Raw genomic sequence first — 20,142 nt, forward strand, 5'->3', positions numbered from 1 at the left:
CTGGACGACTGGGGATGGAAACACAGCAGCCGAGGACAAAGGTTCGCCTTACACTGTGCTGAATACTTTCCGTAGGAGTAGGCTGGGCGGCTGGAAAGAAGGCTGGGAGCTCAGCAGTCCCGATAGAAAAGCAACTAGAAGGAGAGAGGAAACTAACATGGGAATTAACAAGAAAAAGGCTGTATAAGTATCTGGGACAGGGAGATGGGGTAGCTCCTCTGTCTTGGGGAGGGAGTGAAGGAAAGGCAAAAGCAGAACTCTATCTTATACACCAGAGTTTGGGTCACGAAGCGGAAGAGGGTATAGGTAGGGCAACAAAGTGGGACGTGTTCTGCCTGCAGAAGGTGGGGGGCAGGGGAGAGAAGCGTTTCTGAGAAAGGGTGCTTCTGGGCGCTGAGCAGTGAGAGGGAGTCGTGGTCTGCTCTGAGTCGGAAGGCCTAAGCCTAAGTCTCAGCTCCAAGAACATTATCTGTGTCACTTTGGCCAAGTCAGCTTTGGGTTTCCAGCTCCATAAGGCAGGTCTCATAGAACCGGCCTCCGTGAATCGTCATGCAGTGTCAGTGAGGGAAGGCCCCAGAAGGGTCCAGCCTGGCCCGTAATGAAGTCCTTTTCCCAGCTGTGGACACCAAAGGTACAACTTGATAAACACTCTGTGCCCTAGGCTCTGGTTCCCCCAGAGCCCTTCCTGCATGAGAGAAGAAAGAGAGTTAGGAAATAGGGAGGTACGTGAGGGACCCTATTAGTCCGGGTTCTCCGGGGGAACAGAACTTACCGGGTGTGTGTGCATGTGTGCATGTGTATAGAGATGTATTCTTAGGAATCACTGCTTTATTCCAGCAGTCATTCCTTAATGGTTTTAGATGTTTTGGTTTTGTTCACTCAGCTAGTTGGTAGGATTTTGTGAACTTGCCTCTGTGTTATCTTTTATTACCTGGAAGGGTAGAAGGCACGGTGGTGGGGGGCAGGAGGTCAAAAGGCTTGGATTCTCGTTCTGTTCTTTTTTCACTGGCTGTGGGAACTTAGGTCTTAAGAAGACCGAGCATGTGCCGTATCCAAATACTATTCCCAGCACGTTTGCATGCAATAGTTCATTTATCCTATCGGCATGATGAGATGCACTCTATTATTAGCCTCGAAGCTAATAATAACACACAGAGTTCGTCCAAGGCCACACTGCTGCTGTATCTGCATGTGAATCCAGGAGGCCCGAGTGCCCACCATGAGCCACACCACTCTCCTAGGCTGATGACGGGCTGTTCCTGATTTTATTCACCCCTGAGTGGAGGAGCTGGGCTCTCCTTGAGACCCCAGCCCAGCTTTGGTGTTCTGCTGCCCCACCAGCCCCTAGCAGAGACTACTAAGTCACAGCTCAGTCCTGGGGTGATGGCTATATCAGGGAACCAAGATCAGACTAGAACGGGTGCCGTAGAACTAGGAGAGCGGACCTATGGAAGCCATGACCTTGGTGACTGACTGTCTCTACTCAGAACAGTGCAGGATAGAAGGAAAATGGTATGTTAATCACTGTGCATTCCTTTATGCTTTTGGCCCTCTGTTTTGCCAAGCAAATGAGCAGAGAGATGTGTTAAGGTCAGCAGACACTAGGTTAGCCTAAGATCTTGAAAGGTGAATTTCCTTGCATTAAAAAATGATTAGGGGGCGCCTGGGTGGCTCAGTGGGTTGAGCCTCTGCCTTTGGCTCAGGTCATGATCTCGAGGTCCCGCATAGGGCTCTCTGCCCCGCAGAGATCACTGCCCTGTGATCGAGCCCCACATCGGGCTCTCTGCTTGGCGGGAAGCCTGCTCTCCCCCTCTCTCTCTGCCTGCCTCTCTGCCTACTTGTGATCTCTGTCTGTGAAATAAATAAATGAAATCTTAAAAAAAAATAAGTGATCAGGAATTTGGAGGAACAGAGTTTCACAGCAAGATAAGAGAGGACAAAGTCTCTTGTGTGGGTGTGGCCAAAAAATAAAAAATACTTCTATGTGACTGGAATTTTCCATGGCTTCTGGATCTTAGGATGATGAAGTCTGATGTTCAATTTTAGATTGATGCCTGTGCTGTCCTGTGTGCTAATGCCCTTTATTAGCACTAACCTATCCATAAAACCTGTTGCACATGCAGTGTTTCCCAAGTAGTGCTTTGAAAAAATGAAGGAACAGGGAGGATGTCGACCATGGAGAACGACGGGAAAAATGGATGATGGCGGCAGGAGGTAGCCCAGAGAGTAGAGAGAGACAGTTCAGGGAAAGCAAGAAGAGGTGTGGACAGAAAGGCAGGTCCCTAGGAATCCTCAGATATATTGGGCAAACACTTAAAGAAATTTAACTGAGCGAGCATCTTAAAGGACAGGAAGACCCCAGAGTCTGAGGGGCTGGGATGGGCCAGAGGCTGACACACAGATTATTCAGGTAAAATGAGGTTTCAATAGAAGAAGGTCCATGCAAAGTCTGATTTCCCCAGTGAAACAGGGTCATAAAGTGGAGACTCCTTAATCTACATAGGTTTTGAGAAAAAGAAGAAAGGTGAGGTAGAGTAGCTCCTTCAGCTGGGCAGTGGATAGATCTCTGGGTCCTGCATGGGTCCTGAAAGAGGTCCTGGATTCTGAGGAAAACTGAAACTATGAAGATTTTTAGATATGGTTGTCTGGTCTCACTGCAGAGAGAAACGCTGACGTAGCTGGTCCAGGAGGTGACCTGGGCACCATACTTCTTTTAAATGTTCCTCAGGGGATTTATGGGCGACCAAGGTTGGGAACCGCCGTCCCGTCTGCAGAGCCATGTGGGAAGCACCCCTGTGGCACCAAGAGGTGGCTGACAGTTCCGTGGAGAGCTCTGGGCTTGTGTGCTCTTACATTTCTTAGTTGTAAACTGACTTTATGGTGCTCACGCTGTTTTAGGTAATGTGAGGAAGTTAGTATTAGGAACTTTAGGTGTGAATAAATATCCAGAATAATAAATGTGGCTTTCCCTGCATAAAATCCTGGCAGGAAATTTCCCAGACAGAAAATCTGCAGACATTGGATCTCAGCTGCTGAAAGGTGCCTTCGGATCTCTTGGCATTTATTTATTTATTTATTTATTTTTTGTTAAAAATTGTATTTATTTATTTGACAGGCAGAGATCACAAGCAGGCAGAGAGGCAGGCAGAGAGTGGGAAGCAGGCTCCCTGATGAGCAGAGAGCTCGACGCTGGGCTCGATCCCAGGACCCCGAGATCATGACCCGAGCCGAAGGCAGAGGCCTCAACCTACTGAGCCACCCAGGCACTCCGAATCCCTTGGCATTTAGATGGAAGAGGCTGAACACAGTGTGATTGGCTCCTAGACCTGGGAAGGCTGCAGCCCTCCTCAAATATCCCCCTCCCCCTGCGATAATTTAACTAGAAATTATCCAGTGAAACATCTGATAGTATAGAATTAAAAAAATAAATCAAGGCTAAGACGTGAAGTGCCCGGCCCAGGAAACCCTGCTGAAGGGCGTTTGGAATCTTTGAACAACCATCCCCCTGTTTTTTCCCTTAAACCTCCCTGCCCTTCAAATGCAAGGCTATGTGGGGGTGCCTCCAGGAGAAGTAATCAACTTAAGTTCATACTCAAGTGTACATGACGGATATAAAAGTGTTTTCTTTCTGCAGGTTGTGATACTGGGTGAAGACAGAAAAAAGAGGAACCTGGACGTGGAGAGAGAGGTAAGTGTCAAGACTGATGGGAAAGGTCAAAGAAATGTGGGCCGCGGAGGCAGATGCAGGCAGACAGAGCTGATTTCACAACTTGGACAAGGGCTGCTCCTCCAGAATTGAACACAAGCTGGACCCTCCCAGGACGCTGAAAGAGAGAGGAGAATGGTTTTATGTTGAACATGTTTATGAGTGGACACATTGTAAGCTGTCAAGTGCCAGAAACCACCCACTCACACGGAGCTTGGAGGAAGCCCCCAAAGACGGTCCCAAGTGACTCAGTCCCATTACTAAGAATCACTTGCATTAGGGCAATTTCTGCTTCATCCAAAAGGTTTTTAGTTACCTTCAGAGTCAACAGGAAATTAATCAGCAAGTAGAATATTGAAAGAAGATCTGCATCTCAGAGTCATTAAAATAAGAGCAGGTTTTGGTAAAATGAGACGGTGCTTTAAAAAAAAAATGTTTAAATCTCCTACGCTCTTTCTTAATAAATTAAAGATTCCAAAACTTAAAGCCTGAGGACCAGAGGCTCCTTGGAGGAGGGGGACACACGGTCCTAGGACCTGCACCCCGTTTCCCCCCCATATGCACGCCAGCCCTGGGCCATCCACACAGCTCTCCCTCAGCTCTTTCAGAAAGTCCCTGGAAACCTGACCACGCTGGGACACGGTCTATTGAAAACTTCCTGAACACATCTCAGGCCACATGGCTGTCCTGTATTATTTGACTTGTCTCTCCCCCTGTAAGCTCTTGGCGGAATGAACTTTTTATTCCCCTTGTTTTGGAATGATTTTATTTATTATTGTAAGCCTGGGTGGAGAATGTACTTCCTTGCTTATCACACACTTCTGTAGGAATATTGAATAACAATAATACGTGGATGCGGGGGGGAGTGTGAAACTCTACCGTCCGGGTAACCCTTGCTCTGCCATCCTGAATATCTGGGAAGCCACTGCCCTCGGTCTTCCTTATGCTGGAAAGTAGAGAGCCAGAACCCCTAAATTCAAGAACGGGTAGGTGGAAGGATGGTCAGAAAAGTTTTCTCATTCTCTTCCACTAGCTTCTGACCCACTAAGATCCTCTGTTCACCCGCCCCCAAGTGCTTGTGAAGAGGACAGGTGTGAAGCCAAATGCATTTCATATGGAATCTCAGTTCAAGACGCTCGGGGTTGCAAAGGACAGAAACCAGCTCATCAGCATAAGCCAGCAGGGAGTTTACTGGAGAACCATTGGGGTTTCTCATAGAACCCACAGGCAGTTCTCAGGGGCCTGCCAGGAAACTCAGGCCTTGTTCTTTTGCTCTTTCTCGCTCTCTCTCTGCCTTTTATCTCTCTTTCCTGGCCCTGTAGTAAATGCGAGTTTCATGAAAGCAGGGATTTTATCTGGTTTGTTTCCTGCAGGCTCGCCTACGCCTAGCACACAGTGCCTGGCACATAGCATTCGCTGGGTCAGCACTTATTTTTGTACTCCTCAGCAAGAGCAGCTTGTGTCCCACAGTGGGCATGTCCGAAGGCAGTTGCCTCACAACACCCAAATTCCCATCGCTGAATGGGTCACCTGTCCACCCCCGGGGCCGTCACGGCGGGCGGGAGTTTGGGGTGCTCTGCAGATATGATTGAGGCTGAGACGCTGTTTGTGTGAAAAGAGAGTCTCAGAGTTGGGCCGCTGTCATCTCATGTGCTTACCATGCCTGGGCAGGTACTTGTCATCAGGGCAGATAGTCTGCAGGAAGTGGGCACGTGGTAATTCCCAAATAGCGCTATCTTTTGCTGAATCGCCAAGCACAGGGGACTCCCTAGCATGAAACTTTCTTTCAACTTTGCTGATAGGCTGTCAGCCAGTTTCTCTGTGGACATCTCCAAGGACCAGCAAAGGCACTGTTTCTTAAGGGTTGCTCACTCCATTTTAAAACATTCATGTGGAACACTTTTTCAGGTGTCTCACACGAGTCAGAATGGCTAAAATTAACAAGTCAGGAAACAACAGATGCTGGCGAGGATGCAGAGAAAGGGGAACCCTCCTACACTGTTGGTGGGAATGCAAGATGGTGCAGCCACTCTGGAAAACAGCATGGAGGTTCCTCAAAAAGTTGAAAATAGAGCTACCCCATGACCCAGCAATCGCACTACTGGGTATTTACCCTAAAGATACAAATGTAGTGATCCGAAGGGGCATGTGCACCCGAATGTTTATAGCAGCAATGTCCACAATAGCCAAACTATGGAAGGAGCCTAGATGTTCATCAAGAGATAAATAGATAAAGAAGATGTGGTACATATATATATATATAATGGAATACTATGCAGCCATCAAAAGAAATGAAATCTTGCCATTTGCCACAACGTGGATGGAACTAAAGGGTATTACACTGAGCAAAATAAATCAATCAGGGAAAGACAATTATCATATGATCTCTCTGATATGAGGAATCTGTGAGGCAAAGTGTAGGGCTCCAGGGGTAGGGAAGGAAAAAATGAATCAAGATGAGATTGGGAGGAAGAGAAAACATAAGAGACTCTTAATCCCACAAAACAAACTGAGGGTTGTCAGGGGGTGGGGGGAGGGAGAGGGTGGTTGGGTTTTGGACATTAGGGAGGGTACGTGCTATGGTGAGTGCTGTGAAGTGTGTAAGCCTGATGATTCACAGACCTGTACCCCTAGGGCAAATAATACATTATATGTTAATAAAAAAATTTTAAAAAACCAACAAAACAAATTGAATGACTAGGAGACCAGCCCATGCACATTATCTGTGTGACTTCAACCTCCACTGGTCCTCACTCTGCTTTGTTAGGATCCTAGATAGAGAATTCCTCTTCTATATGATGACCCTTCGGAAATTCTTTGAAGAAAGTTACCATGTTACTTTGGAGTACTTTCCTTGGGGAACCAGTAAGTGCTGTCTGTGCACTACTCATCATATGATGCAGAGGATTGCCTTTCCCTGATTCCTCAAAGTGATGGGAACAGTAGCTTGGTGGTTGATGGAAACTAAGCTTCCAAGACATGGGGCTGCATGACCTTGGTCCCCAACTAAAAGACAGATTTCACCTCACAGCAGTCAGAATGGCTAAAATTAAAAAAGTCAGGAAATGACAGATGCTGGAGAGGATGCAGAGAAAGGGGAACCCTCCTACACTGTTGGTGGGAGTGCAGGCTGGTGCAACCACTCTGGAAAAAAGCATGGAGGTTCCTCAAAATGTTGAAAATAGAGCTACCCTATGACCCAGCAATTGCACTACTGGGTATTTACCCTAAAGATGCAAACATAGTGATCCGAAGGGGCATGTCCACCCGAATGTTTATAGCAGCAATGTCTACAATAGCCAAACTATGGAAGGAACATAGATGTCTATCCACAGATGAATGGATAAAGAAGATGTGGTATATATACACAATGGAATACTATGCAGCCATCAAAAGAAATGAAATCTTGCCATTTGCGATGACATGGATGGAACTAGAGCATATCATGCTTAGCGAAATAAGTCAAGCAGAGAAAGACAACTATCATATGATCTCCCTGATATGAGGAAGTGGAGTTGCAACATGGGGGGGTTAAGGGGGTAGGAGAAGAATAAATGAAATAAGATAACAATAAGTGACTCTTAATCTCACAAAACAAACTGAGGGTTGCTAGGGGGAGGGGGTGAGGAGAGGGGGATGGGGTTATGGACACTGGGGAGGGTTTGTGCTATGGTGAGTGCTGTGAAGTGTGTAAACCTGGCAAGTCACAGACCTGTACCCCTGGGGATAAAAATATATGTTTATTAAAAAAAAAGATTTCATGGGATATTTTCAGGGACACCTTATCGATAGGGTGGCTTTCATCAGTGGTGACCTCTGCATTGGGGAACACGTGTTTTGCCTGCCAGGGGAGGAGGACTAAAGTTTCGAAACTGTATCAGCTGGTTTACCCTGGACCTTGAAGATCTGATTGGTAACCTGTAGCTATTCCCAAGTCCCTGGCATATTTACTAAACTGATACTATTAATATCCTTTATATCTTCTCTTTTCAAAACTAAATACACTCTCTTCAGTTATGGGTTTGCTTGTACACTTAGTCATACCGTGGAATAGACACTTTGAGAGCATAAGGAATTGAAGTCGTTGTTGAGATAACAGACAAGGACACAATTTCTACCTGCAGCGAATTCACAGTGAAGCGAGAACGGAAAGCTGAATGCAGAGACGCTGTAACCCAGGAGAAGGGCTTGGGCTGGAGGCACGATGAGGACCATCGGCACAAAGAAGGGAAGGCGGGAGGGGGGAAGAGCCTTGGAGAAGGGAGCCCTGGGAAAGCTGCCTGGCAAAGGTGGTGCCTAAAGATGAGTGTCCAGGGATGAGGAGGAATCAGCCAGATGAAGGACGGGCGAGGGAGCAGGGGGGTAAACCGGGCAGAGGGTTCGCATTTGTGAGCCTGTGGAACGAGCAGCACAGTTCTTTCAGAATGGGTCCATCCTACCACCCTTTTCCATTTTATTAGCCAGAGCAAGTCACTAACCCTGCCATTCGAGGAACAGGGACAGCTCTTGACGGAAGATGCTGCAAGGTCTTTGTGCAAAGTATGGCTATATAGGAACGGGGGCATAATTCTAGCCATTTTTGCCATCATTTCGGCACAAGGAACTTAGATGTTTGGAATTTCCCTAGAGAGAGGTGGGGAAACACCAAAAGGATATTTTATTATGTTCTTTTAATAATAAAATTTTATTATAAAGTTATAGTAAAACATTTTATTACTAAAATATTTTTTAAAAATTAGAACTTCATTTTGATTTATACATGTAACATTAAAGCACATTCTCCTTTAAAAAAAGAAAAAGGTTATCAGATAAGTCTAATTTCTCCTTCCAACCATGGGCTTGCTGGGTAGGATGATGTGGATGGTTTCCTGGCTGCCACCCGTCAGGTCCCCTCCTCAGCATCCTTCACCTCTGGTGGCCTCAGCTAATTAGGAAGCCGCATGAATGTCTTTATCCCCAGATCACACTCTCTACTCTCCCAACTTGGTCTACTGCCTCGTGACAGCCAGATCTACTGTGTCTCCAACATTCCCTGTAGATTCTAGGTCTAGTGAACCAGTCAGAGAAGAGAAGGTGTTGGGTCCATTTGGGGCTTTCTACATCTCCTTTCCCAGTTGCTCACCTCTCCTTTACCGACCCATTCTAGAGGGTGCTCAGTTTCTGCGCTGAAGTGACTAGTCTACCAGACTACCGGGGGCATCCACTTTGATGTACTGTCTGAGATTTGGGAGCCCATTCTCCGGTCACCAAAGTTCCTCACACACTCGCGGCAGCGCTTCCATCCTTTCTTCCTGGGTCCCCCCAGCTCCTGGAGCTACATCACCGAGGCCCCCCTGCTGACCTCGTGTGGCTCTGCCAGGCACATGGCGGCCTCCTCTCTTGGCTGGATCTTCCATGGTCTCGGGCCACTGGGCTCCAGTCTACCTACTTGGCAGGGAGAAAAGAGAAGGAAGGACAGGAAGAGAAGAGCAGAAGGGAGGGAAGAGGAGAAGGGGAGAGGGAGGGAGGACGGGGAGGCGAATTGGACGTGTGTGTTCTTTTGCTTCTACTGCTAACTTAGATTTCACCACACACCGTATTTGACCAACTTCTTTTTTTTCTTTTTGCATCTTATGTGGCCTTTAATGAAAAATAAAACTTGGAATGTTTTCTAGAAGTAATCATAAGAAACTATTAACAGTGATTACATTTGGAGAGGGGAGCTCAGCAGGCTCGTTGGGGGCAGAGAGTTTCCATTTTTTTTCCTTTGGCGTTTTGTCTACTGATTGAATTCTCTGGGCATGCTGAAGAGACTCCTCTAAAAAATAGAATCGTAGAAAATGTTTCTGACTTTTTAAATTCTTTTTTATTACCAAAGTTTCTACAATCTACATTGTGGACTCTATAATCTGTAGAATACAGATACATGTGATACATGCAATGTAACATATCAGTTACATTGTGCCTGCTATCATGATAAGGTGCTCTATATACATGATCTTCTTTATCCTAAACGACCCAGTTGGGAAGGACTTCTTAGGTGCGGTTTAAAGATAAGGAAATGAAGGCACAGAGCAGTTGCACAACTTGTCTGAGGCCACACAGCCACTAAGAGTCAGTACAGGATTTACCCCATATTCTGTCTAATGCCATGGTCAAGATTTTAGCCATTCTGGGATGATAACTCCTTCCATCTTTTAATAGATACTCTTTGAAAATCGAGGATCATCAGAAAGCACCTTGAGAAGCCACAAAATGTCTTGTGGCTCCCCTTCCATCCACATCAGATGGAACTGTAGTCAGAATGTCTTCATGCGAGTCTCTAACCTCCTCTCTTTTCTCTGAACTCTGAGCATCCACCCTGCCAATATTGAAGGTCTCTGTCTGAGCGAGCTAATGCTTTTCCTCCCTGCTTTCCCAAACTGAGAGCTGCTACTTTCTGCCGAGTTGTTCTTCTTACCTAATTTGTCCCAGCTGATCAAAATTCGTAGCAGAAGAATGTGTCTCCTTCTCAGTTTTTCAACCATCTGGGAGGTGAAGTGGTCGTGAGCCACATGAAGAATCTATTGCCTGCGCTGTTCTTAGCTGACCTGACCCCTGTCCTGCCGCATAATGAAGTGCTCTGAACCCCGCATTCTGAGAGTCGCTTTGGGTTTTGTTTGTTTGTTCCTTGTTAACCACAAGTGAACTTTCAGTCTGGGAATAGTCTCCAAGTTTCTGGAAATAGTCAGTAAGTGGCTCCCTATCTCTCGGCTGTTGCTGTAGATCAAGTTTGAGGAGAAATTCAACGTCAGAACCTCTTTGATTTCCCCCTCTCGCTTGCCCTTCCCCCCATGTTCAGTGGATGACTGTCCTCTCTTGCAAATGTCTCTTCCATCCTACTTTCATAACTATTTTACCCACAATAAATAAAACAAGTTCAGACTTTTGGAATTCCTTAAGCTACATAGCGGCAATGACTCCTCAACCAGAAGAGCCTCCATGCAGATTTTCTCACCGGCCTCCATCCCACCCCGAACGAAGAACCTAAGTCAGTCGCACGGATTCCATTCCCCTTTCCGGGGATTGGTTTAGGAATGGGTACGTGGCCACATTCTTTTCAAAGAAGTGTGAGGACAAGAGGTCTACCATGGGCCTTTTGGCAAAGGTTTCTTTGGGCCTAAAATGCCGAAGCGTCCATCTTTGCTTCTTTGGGGTGTGTGGCTTCTGGGTGTGATGGCGGAACGTCCCGCAACCATGCCTTGTGGGGGGCACATGGAGCCTGCCCTTCTCCTGCATTTCTTGTTATGTGCAGTCTCAGCTGTCCATTTTTCAACATGAACCATCTCCACAGATAGACCAGCCTCTCTGCCTAGAAGCTTCCTATTTCCCCTCATACTTTTGCAAGATTAACCACTCGGAGACACGAAACATGTTTATGATTCGTTCCTTTCTTCGAGTCACCTACTGTGAAGGGAGTTGAGAGTTTGAGGCCCGAGTCCAGGATTATAAGATTTTGTACATTTCTGTAACTTTGTTACTTCCCCATGTTTGGTATTTTCTTACGATATTACGCTATTCACGCCTGGTCATCTTCATTCTTTCAGCAAACATTTATTGAGCATCTGCTGTCAGGTGCTATGCTATACCCTGGAGGTAAAAAATAAATAAAAATGAGTAAGAATCAGTTTCTGCCATCAGAGAACTTATAGTTTTGTGAATGAATATGGCAGGCACTAATGCTGCCCACTCAGTAGATCCTCCTCGTTCTTTCTTCTTAAGAGACCCCCCCATTTTGTTCAGATAGTATGGTGTTTGGCCAAAGAGGATGACTTGTAATTTATCTAGGAGTTAGCATATGAACAAAACTTCAAGGGAAATCTACCGGGCACTTAGGGAAGCATTCTCCTCCTGATAAAAGGCCTGAGCCAACCACCTACTTTCTTACTTCTTGGTGCCCTGTTCCCAAGACCATGAAGTATAAAGCAGTAATGGCCATCTTGAAATTGAAGGAAAGGCCAGTCGAATCAGAGAGATGCTCATGAAATCCCATAAAATCATTAAACTGCTGACCCAACTTTGGAGCTGTGTGCATCTAGATGTAATTTTCTATAAGGCAATCAACTGCCTTTATTATTTAAGCCATTACTAGTTAGGTTTTCTTACTAAAATGAGAGAGAAAACCAGGCAAAGGAGTTTTGAAATATAGTATAATAAATGTGATTATTGAGTTGTGCATAAGAAGGCAACATACGTAGAAGGATTCAGAGATAAATAACTTTGTTTGTTTGCATATTTACAATGCATGTGATAAATGCATGATAGAAATCTTTGCAGAGAAATATGAACCAAAGAGGAAGCTCTGACTTGTGTCCGTAATGTTCATTCATGATGAGAGGAAGTTGATGCACTTTGGGCAGGAGCCCCACAGATGTGACCTTCTTAGTGCATCACACCAGTAGATACATGATATCAATGTGCCCCATTACTGGCAATATTAAATTGGATTACAAGGGTCAGAAGGTGTTCACCAGGTTCTTTTCTTTAAATTCGCCATTTCCCCTTGTCATTAATATGTATTTTGTGAGAAGATACTTTGAGACAATGTAGATATACCATTTCTTAGATTATTTGTTTTTTAGGTGTTGAGTTTGATAAGTTCTTTGTAGATCTTGGCCTCACGAACACTTGTTATTTCCTGTCTCGTTAACTTTTGCCATTCTAATGAGTGCCAGGTGATATCTCATTGTGGTTTTGATTTGTTTTCCTTGATGGCTAGTGATGTTGAATGTTTTTTCATGTGTCTGTTAGCCATTTGGATGTCTTCTTTGGAGAAGTGTCTGTTCATATCTTCTGCCCCCTTCTTGACTAGATTATTTGTTTTTTGGGTGTTGAGCTTGAGAAGTTCTTTATAGATCTTTAGAGTTCGTTACAGATTTTGGCCTTGCCAACACATTTTGTTTACTGTCTTGTTAATGTTTGCCATTCTACATGGTGTAAGGTGGTATCCCATTGTGTAGTTATACCATTTCTTATCAAACTTTCACCTACTAGTTTTAACATCTATTGATGATTTTTGCTGAATAGGTTATTACAAGGATATTTGTGAAATGATTTTTTAATTTTTTTAAAATTTTATTTATTTATTTGACAGACAGAGATTACAAGTAGGCAGAGAGGCAGTCAGAGAGAGGAGGAAGCAGGCTCCCTGCTGAGCAGAGAGCCCGATGCGGGGCTCGATCCCAGGACCCTGGGATCATGACCTGAGCCGAAGGCAGAGGCTTTAACCCACTTGAGCCACCCAGGCGCCCTGTGAAATGATTTTTAAAACTCTTTTATTTCTTCTCTATTTATTTTGTGGCAATATACTATAGGGAATAGCTTTTCCTACTTCATTCATTCATTCATCTCAGTGTGAACTTACGGATTCCTATTTTATTCAATAGATAATCTGTAAATATCATTTATTCTGATGCTCATATTATCCCAGATTTGGCAGTGGGAACTCCTTCTGACTTCCTTCTGTGCTCTTATTCTTGGAGAATTTCCTTAATTTTTTATATAAGAAAATCCTGCAGATTCATCTTGAACTTTTCCTGTGCTGGCTGTGAAAACAGCCGTATCTCCAAGTGACTCTGTTTTCTTTTAGTGGAGAATAGTTTGAAATTCAGAAACTAAGTCTGGGCATAGTAGTGTTCATTGCTACTGGAGTGCAATGGCTTCTGGGTCTTCTCAGTGGACACAAAAATGGATATATGTGTACACACACCTGTATCTACATAGATGTAGATATAACATCGATGTCTATATACTTACAAAGATATAGAAGTAAAATATATCTGTAATGTATAGATATAAAATAAACCATGAGGCCATCTGAAAATTCCAATTCTAATCTAATACAACCTTCTCTGAAAATGAGAAATCTGGCCCCATTATCCTCGATGTATTTACTTTGTATGTAATGTACCTTTTCCAATTCTAATCTAATACAACCTTCTCTGAAAATGAGAAATCTGGCCCCATTATCCTCGATGTATTTACTTTATATGTAATGTACCTTTTGTAATATATTTACTGCACTGAAGTCAGTTTTAAAATGATTGACCCATATGACTGTGACAAACTGTGGCTAATTCATCTAACTTGAGTTCATATTTATTTATAGTTCTTGTTATATTTAGTCTGAGGGTATATGATACTGTGTTCAAAAATTACTTGGGTTGGTTTTTCCCCCTCCTTTGCTGAGATTATGTCACTGATTTGAAATACAGTTAAGTTTATTTGTTTTTGTTTGCATTCCATTTTAGGTTTTGTTTTCCCCCTTTATAAAAACTTCATTATTGCATAATTGCTTTGAGTATATAAACATAATTCCAAAAGTCAAAGCCATACAAAGATACTCAGAGAAGTGTCCCTCCCCACCTCTTGTTTCTTCTACCTTCACATTTATCTCTTGTAGCTCTGAGTATCTTTTGTTTTTTAAGGAGAGACATGTGTATTTTCTTATTTTCTCCACTTTTGTAGAAAAGGCAGCACCATGTCGATAACTTCTTATATTTTTCTTTTTTCAGTTAAAAATATGTGATTCACAAATATCATCCTCAGTCATTTTTATGGCTGTGTAGTACTCCATCATGTGGCTAAAACATAGCTGATTTAATGACTTGGCTACATTTCCAATATTTACAGTCACAAACAATGCTTCATGAGTAACGTTTTGTATGTATATTTGCATGTTTCCAGAGGTGTATCTTCAAATTAAGTTCCAGGATATGGGATGGCTGAGTCAAAAGGTAAACACGTGTGTTCTTCAATACTCTAACACTCTCCTCCTAAAGGTTGTACCAATTTTCATTCCCCGCAGCAAGGTATTGAGGATTCCTGTTTCCCCAAAACTTTACCCACAAAATATAGTGTCAAACTTTAAAAAATTTTGCCAATCACATAGGTGAGAAATAGTACCTCAGTCTTTTAAAATTTTCTCTTCATATTTTCAAGTGGTGTTCAAATATGACTATGTGTGTATTCTGTTTATGTCTTTTGCTTGTTTTTATTGTTTTTCTGTTTTAGTCAGGCCCAGATCTCCTTCTGTGATTTTTAAATGAGTTTTTTATGGATTAGAGATATTAACTCTTTATTTATAATATATATGCAAAATGCTTCCAGTTTGGTGTGGTCGACTTTGTTTATAATGGTTTTTTTTTCCCCCATGCAACATTTTTTTGTAAATTTTTAAATCTTTGCCTCAGAATTTTAAGTCACAGTCAAAAGTCTTTCCTTACACCAAAATTATAGAGAATTCACCCACATATTCTTCTCCCATTTGTGTGGTTTTATTTTTTTCATTTTTGTCTCTGATTCATTGATGTTTATTCTTATTTATGACATAAGATATGAGTCTAGTTTTATCCTCTGCCAAATGGCTATCCAGTTTGTCTCACAGCTTTATTAAAACACTCATCTTTGTGTTAGTGATTTAAAATACTACCTTTTGGGGTGCCTGGGTGGCTCAGTGGGTTAAAGCCTCTGCCTTCAGCTCAGGTCATGATCTTAGGATCCTGGGATCAAGCCTCACATTGAGCTCCACATTGGGCTTTCTGCTCACTGGGGGCCTGCTTCCCTTCCTCTCTCTCTGCCTGCCTCTCTGTCTACTTGTGATCTCTGTCAAATAAATAAATAAAATCTTTAAAAAAATTTTTAAAAATAAAATAAAATACTACCTTTTTCATACACTAATTTTCCATGGGTACTTGCGTCTAGTTTTTTTTTTTTTCCTATTCCTTTCTCATTTAACTGTCTGTTTACACAGCAGTACCATACTGTTTGAATTATAGAGGATTTATAATATGTTTTAATAGCCTTAATCCTCTTATATCTTTTCTTATTTCATTTTTCTAATTTTACTGTCAACTTATGTAACTCCATTATGAAAAAACTTTTTGGTATATGGTATTTGTTTTAGGTATTTGTATTTATAAATTAACTTGGGGGAACCTATCCATTTTTTGGTGATGAATTGTTCTAAGAATAGAGATGGAAAGAAATTCTTGATTTGAGTCTTAGAAGTTGGACAGGTAATAGATGGGTAAAAAGGAAGGAATGTCACCCAGACAAGATATAGCATGGTACCTGCATGACAAGGGTTGGGGTGGAAGTCAGGGGATAGTCCTTATAAACCAAGGGGAGTGGTATAGAGACTAGGGACTCATTCACAGACTGCTACGTGTAAAACTCATTCATTAGTGGCTAGGAGCTAGGTGAATATTGTTACCCTGTTGAGCCAGTCATAGGGGAAACCAGATCTCAAAGGGCAAACTGGTGGGAAAGCCAACAAGGGGCAGCAGAGTTTCTGGGTCTCTGGAGACAAGGAGCCCTGAAGCTGAAAGCGTGATTCACATGCATACCAGACTCAAGACGATCGGCCCGTCCCAGTCCCAGCTACTGTCCCACATGCCCCCTTATGCCCTGCTGGCCAGCCACACAGAACTCTGCAGAATACCTTCGAAGTCCTGTTGTCTGCCTCCATGTCTTTCTGCTAGTTGCCTAGAATGCTCTGACTGCCACGTTTGGTGAATTTCAACATATCCCCTCAAAACCTGACATACCATTGTGTTTTCCGAGAAGCTTTCCAGTTGGACTCATCTCTTCTCCCTCCCGTAGTGCAGATTGCTCCTTTTCTGGATACTAATAACAGTCCTGAAAATGATCATTTTGATGATAGTAAACATGCATCGAGCATTTCGATGTGCTCAGAATTGTGTTAAATGCTTTATATTCATTACTTAAGCCTCATGACAACCCTTTGGAATAGAGACCATTGTTAGCTTCATTTTACAGATGAGAAACGTCAGTGATTTGTCCAGGTCCGATAGCTGGTATGTGGCAGAGGTGAAGTTTAAATCCAGCTCTGTCTCATATCAGAGCCGGCCATGTTTGCTGTGTGATTGCATCACTTTTGGCCAGTTACTTGTTTGCGGAATGTTTTCCTCCTATAATGTATGTGCTTTGAAAGCAGGGACAAATTCCTGTTTTTCTTAAATTTCCAAAGCTTGCCAAAGGACCTGGCATATGGAAGGTTCTCCAGCAATGGTTGAATGAATGAGTAAATGAATAACCCAAACACTCAAATATTCCCACTGCCTGTAGAATGAAGTCTATCTGTCATTCAAGGTTTCTTACTAATCTTATGCCCTATCTTCCACTAATTGGATCCTCCTCAATACGGAACATATCTTGCATTACCAGCCTTTTGGCCTTTATTTATGCTATTCTTTTCGTCATGAATGCTATTCTTTCTCTCCTTTCCAATTCAATTATATTTAAATAAATGACCTCTCTAACTTTTTTTTTTAATCAAAATGCCCACATGACTCTGAATTAATGAGTTAATTAATTAATTTGGCATGTGTACATTATCGTGCATCCTGTGTCTTTTGCCATGCTCACGTAGTATGTATTTCAGATAGTCATGTTGTCTGTCATTGAATCCACAGTACCTGTGGCAGTGTTGTGCCAGGGAATGGCCGTCAATAATGTCTGCTCAGTGAATGACGATGACAGGTGGTCGTCAGTCACTCGAGTGCAGGGGTCTTAGGAAGTCCTCTGTTCGCCCAACCTCTCTACTCAGGTAAATTAGGCTCAAAATCCTACTATTAAGCATTTATTCTCTTGGATTCCCCTGAATTTATCTTCTTTTTCTCATTTTTTAAAATTATGTTCAGTTAGCCAGCATATAGCACATCGTAAGTTTTTATTCTAGCGTTCAGTCATTGATGACTTGCGTATAACACGCAGTGTTCTCATTCTTAACGTTTACCATTCTCATTAAGCTCATTCAACCCACGCTGATGTCAATGTTTTCTTCTTGCTTCTTGGGGAGATCATGGTAGACCCACGCAGCCTCCTATGATCGACATCACGGGCTTCAAATGTTGAGCCAGTCCCTGAGGGCGTGTCTAGGATCACCAGGCGGAGGACGGACCTCACATGGCTACCCAGACTGTCCTTTCAGTCCCTCTCAAATGGGTGACAGTTTTCTTTGGTGGCAGGATGAAGAGATGAAGGCTCTTCCCCGTCCGTGGCTGCCTGTGGATTTGTGAAGTCTCGTTCCCCTTCCTCCCCTCCCCATGGTTGTTACCCAAAACCATTCTCCTTTGTCCTGTTTAGGACTAAACTGGCCAATGAATGTCTTAAACACAAACCAAATAACATCAGCTGTGGATTCAGGTATGGTAACTGGTTTCCCAGGCAGCCTGGAAACTCCCTTGTGCTTGAGGGTAAACTGCTTGTGACCTGTCTAGACTTTTGTCGGTTTTATCGGAAGTCTCACCTTCAGAGGTGAGGCCTGCAAGACTGTAATGTTGTCCCTTCAAGGATCTGAAGTCACTCTCCTTCCTCTCCTGGGATAGGTTTCCATCCTTCAGAAACCCAGACGAGGTATCGAATGTCCCTTTCCTAGGAGAAGAATATTCCCTTCCTTGCACTGTTTTCTCTTTTAGTTTAACTCACCCATTTTCAATCGGTTATCTTTCCATTCAAGTGCCCGTTTTGTATGTCCCCTCTCTCCCCTTTGGAGATCCAGGGAAGGGCTTAGTGCTCACTCCCCTCAAGCTCATTCCTGTCCCACCAGAGGGGACCTGACCCTGGAAGTCTCTGGGGACGCTGCAGCTGTGCGCACGGAACACACAGGGGGCACAGGGTGCCGCAGGGGACCAACCCTGTGAACCACGGCCCCCATGTGCCGGTGAGCTGGGGATCTGGGTGCCGCTGAGTCCCACTTAAGACCCATTTCATAGAGAAATAGGACTCGTGCCTGAGGTCAGAGGGGAATCTAGAGTCCACATACCCCACAGGGAGGTTTCCGTCTTTAGAGGATAGTCTCACTGGCGGGACCTCTCACTGGGCCTTGTGAGACTCACCTTCGCCACTCAGAGCCCCCCGGGCTGCTCCTCCAAGGCGCAGGCCCAGCGGTCTCCGGCCGTACCCCATGGTCAGAGGGTAACAGCTTTGCCACAAATGATTTTCAGTCCCATCGCCCATCTTACCAAATTTTCCAGCTGGGTGGATGGCAAGCCCTCTGGGGTTCGCGACGTCACCCTGGGTTACAGAGTGAGTCAGTGGTTCCGCGGGGTCAGGGAATGCGGGCCGCCCCGGCTTCCAGGCCCCGGCAGACCACATACTCCCTCTCCTGCAATCGGATCGGCCCGTCTGCAGAGAAATGGAATTAAGCTATTAGCAAGTGGTTTCTGACTCTTGCAGAAACACAGGCAAGAAGAGCCGCTTCTAGATGTTCTAAGAGGGCTGTTTGTTTTGGCAGCACTTCACTCTATTACACATTCCTGTCACTTAATTGTCCTTGTGAAGATAAACAAAGACCTTCTGGGGCAGAGCTGGGAGCAGCCTAACAGCCAACCACATGTTGGCCAAATTGAAGAGGAAGGGGGGGCTGTGGGGGGGTGGTTAGCGCTATGTGTTCAGCTGTGGCCCGAATGACACCATCTCATCTCCACGGTGACCCCCCTCCTGGGCCTCCGGCCCCTCTCCTACCAGCTGCCCTCAGGTCCGAAAGAAAGTTTAAAACTAGGCCCCAGGTCTTTATCTCCTGGTGATCCAACTTCTTCCTCTGACCTTCAGCGTTGTTTAGTGAGTTCCAAGCTCACAGAGGACCATCTTCCAAGTTCTTTTTGGCTCGTCATCACGTCAGCATGATGATGTTAGTGAGGACAGCGCACAAACGAAACACCTTCACGTATCTTAGCAGACGCTGATAAACGCCGGTCCTGAGCTCTGGGCAGTGCACGTGGACCTAAACATGGGTCTCCCAGCAGAGGCGAGGGGAAAGAAAACACAGCTGTTCATGCCCTTTCGTCTTCACCTTCTATGTGTGGTTTCTGGCTGGAGAGCCAGGGCAGAGACAAGCACACCAGGGATCTGGGGAGGGGGGTGGGTCAGGGCTGGGGGTCAGCGCCCGCCCACGGTGAGTTAGCGATCTGCAGGATGGTTAGGTTCTGCTAACATGCGCCTAGAGATAGCTAAGACCTTTATTTATTTTTAAAGACTTTATGTATTTATTTGACACACAGAGAGAGATAGAGAGAGAAAGCACAAGCAGGGGGACCAGCAGAGGGAGAGGGAGAAGCAGACTCCCCACAGAACAGGGAGCTTGATGCGGGGCTCGATTCGAGGACCCTGGGATCATGACCTGAGCCGAAGGCAGGCATTTAACGGAGTGGGTCACCCAAGCGCCCTGGCTAAGACCTTTTGAGTGGAGGCAGAAGAAGCATCTAGTGGCTTTCCCGAGTCTTTGGGAATATTGAAAATTAAAAGTCAATTCCTGAAGGTCATGTTTAAGGGTTGAATGAGAGTAAGAGTGGCGTCCATTTTGGTCACACCTTTTATTTCTGCACATAAGTTCATGATTATTATGGCCCATGTGTTCTATCAAGAAGCTCATGAATTGTGCAGAAATGACTTGG

At 44.3% G+C, this 20,142-nt stretch overlaps 1 long non-coding RNA gene across 4 annotated transcripts; it reads right to left on the reverse strand.

Annotated features, from left to right (window-relative positions):
* Nucleotides 1-8,466: 8,466 nt before the first annotated feature.
* LOC309860646 lies at nucleotides 8,467-19,449 on the reverse strand. 4 transcript variants are annotated; one of them, XR_014309514.1, is made up of 4 exons: nucleotides 19,295-19,449; nucleotides 18,712-18,874; nucleotides 16,273-16,363; nucleotides 8,467-11,314 (listed from the first exon to the last, which is right to left on the reverse strand). It is a non-coding gene; the product is annotated as an uncharacterized lncRNA (long non-coding RNA). The 4 variants fall into 4 exon arrangements; XR_014309515.1 differs by lacking the exon at nucleotides 19,295-19,449 and having other exon boundaries at nucleotides 8,467-9,130; nucleotides 10,146-11,314; nucleotides 18,712-18,932; XR_014309516.1 differs by lacking the exon at nucleotides 19,295-19,449 and having other exon boundaries at nucleotides 8,467-9,133; nucleotides 10,146-11,314; nucleotides 18,712-18,932.
* Nucleotides 19,450-20,142: the final 693 nt, after the last annotated feature.

The sequence above is a fragment of the Mustela nivalis genome (genome assembly GCF_964662115.1).
Source record: "Mustela nivalis genome assembly, chromosome: 3".
NCBI lineage: Eukaryota > Metazoa > Chordata > Mammalia > Carnivora > Mustelidae > Mustela > Mustela nivalis.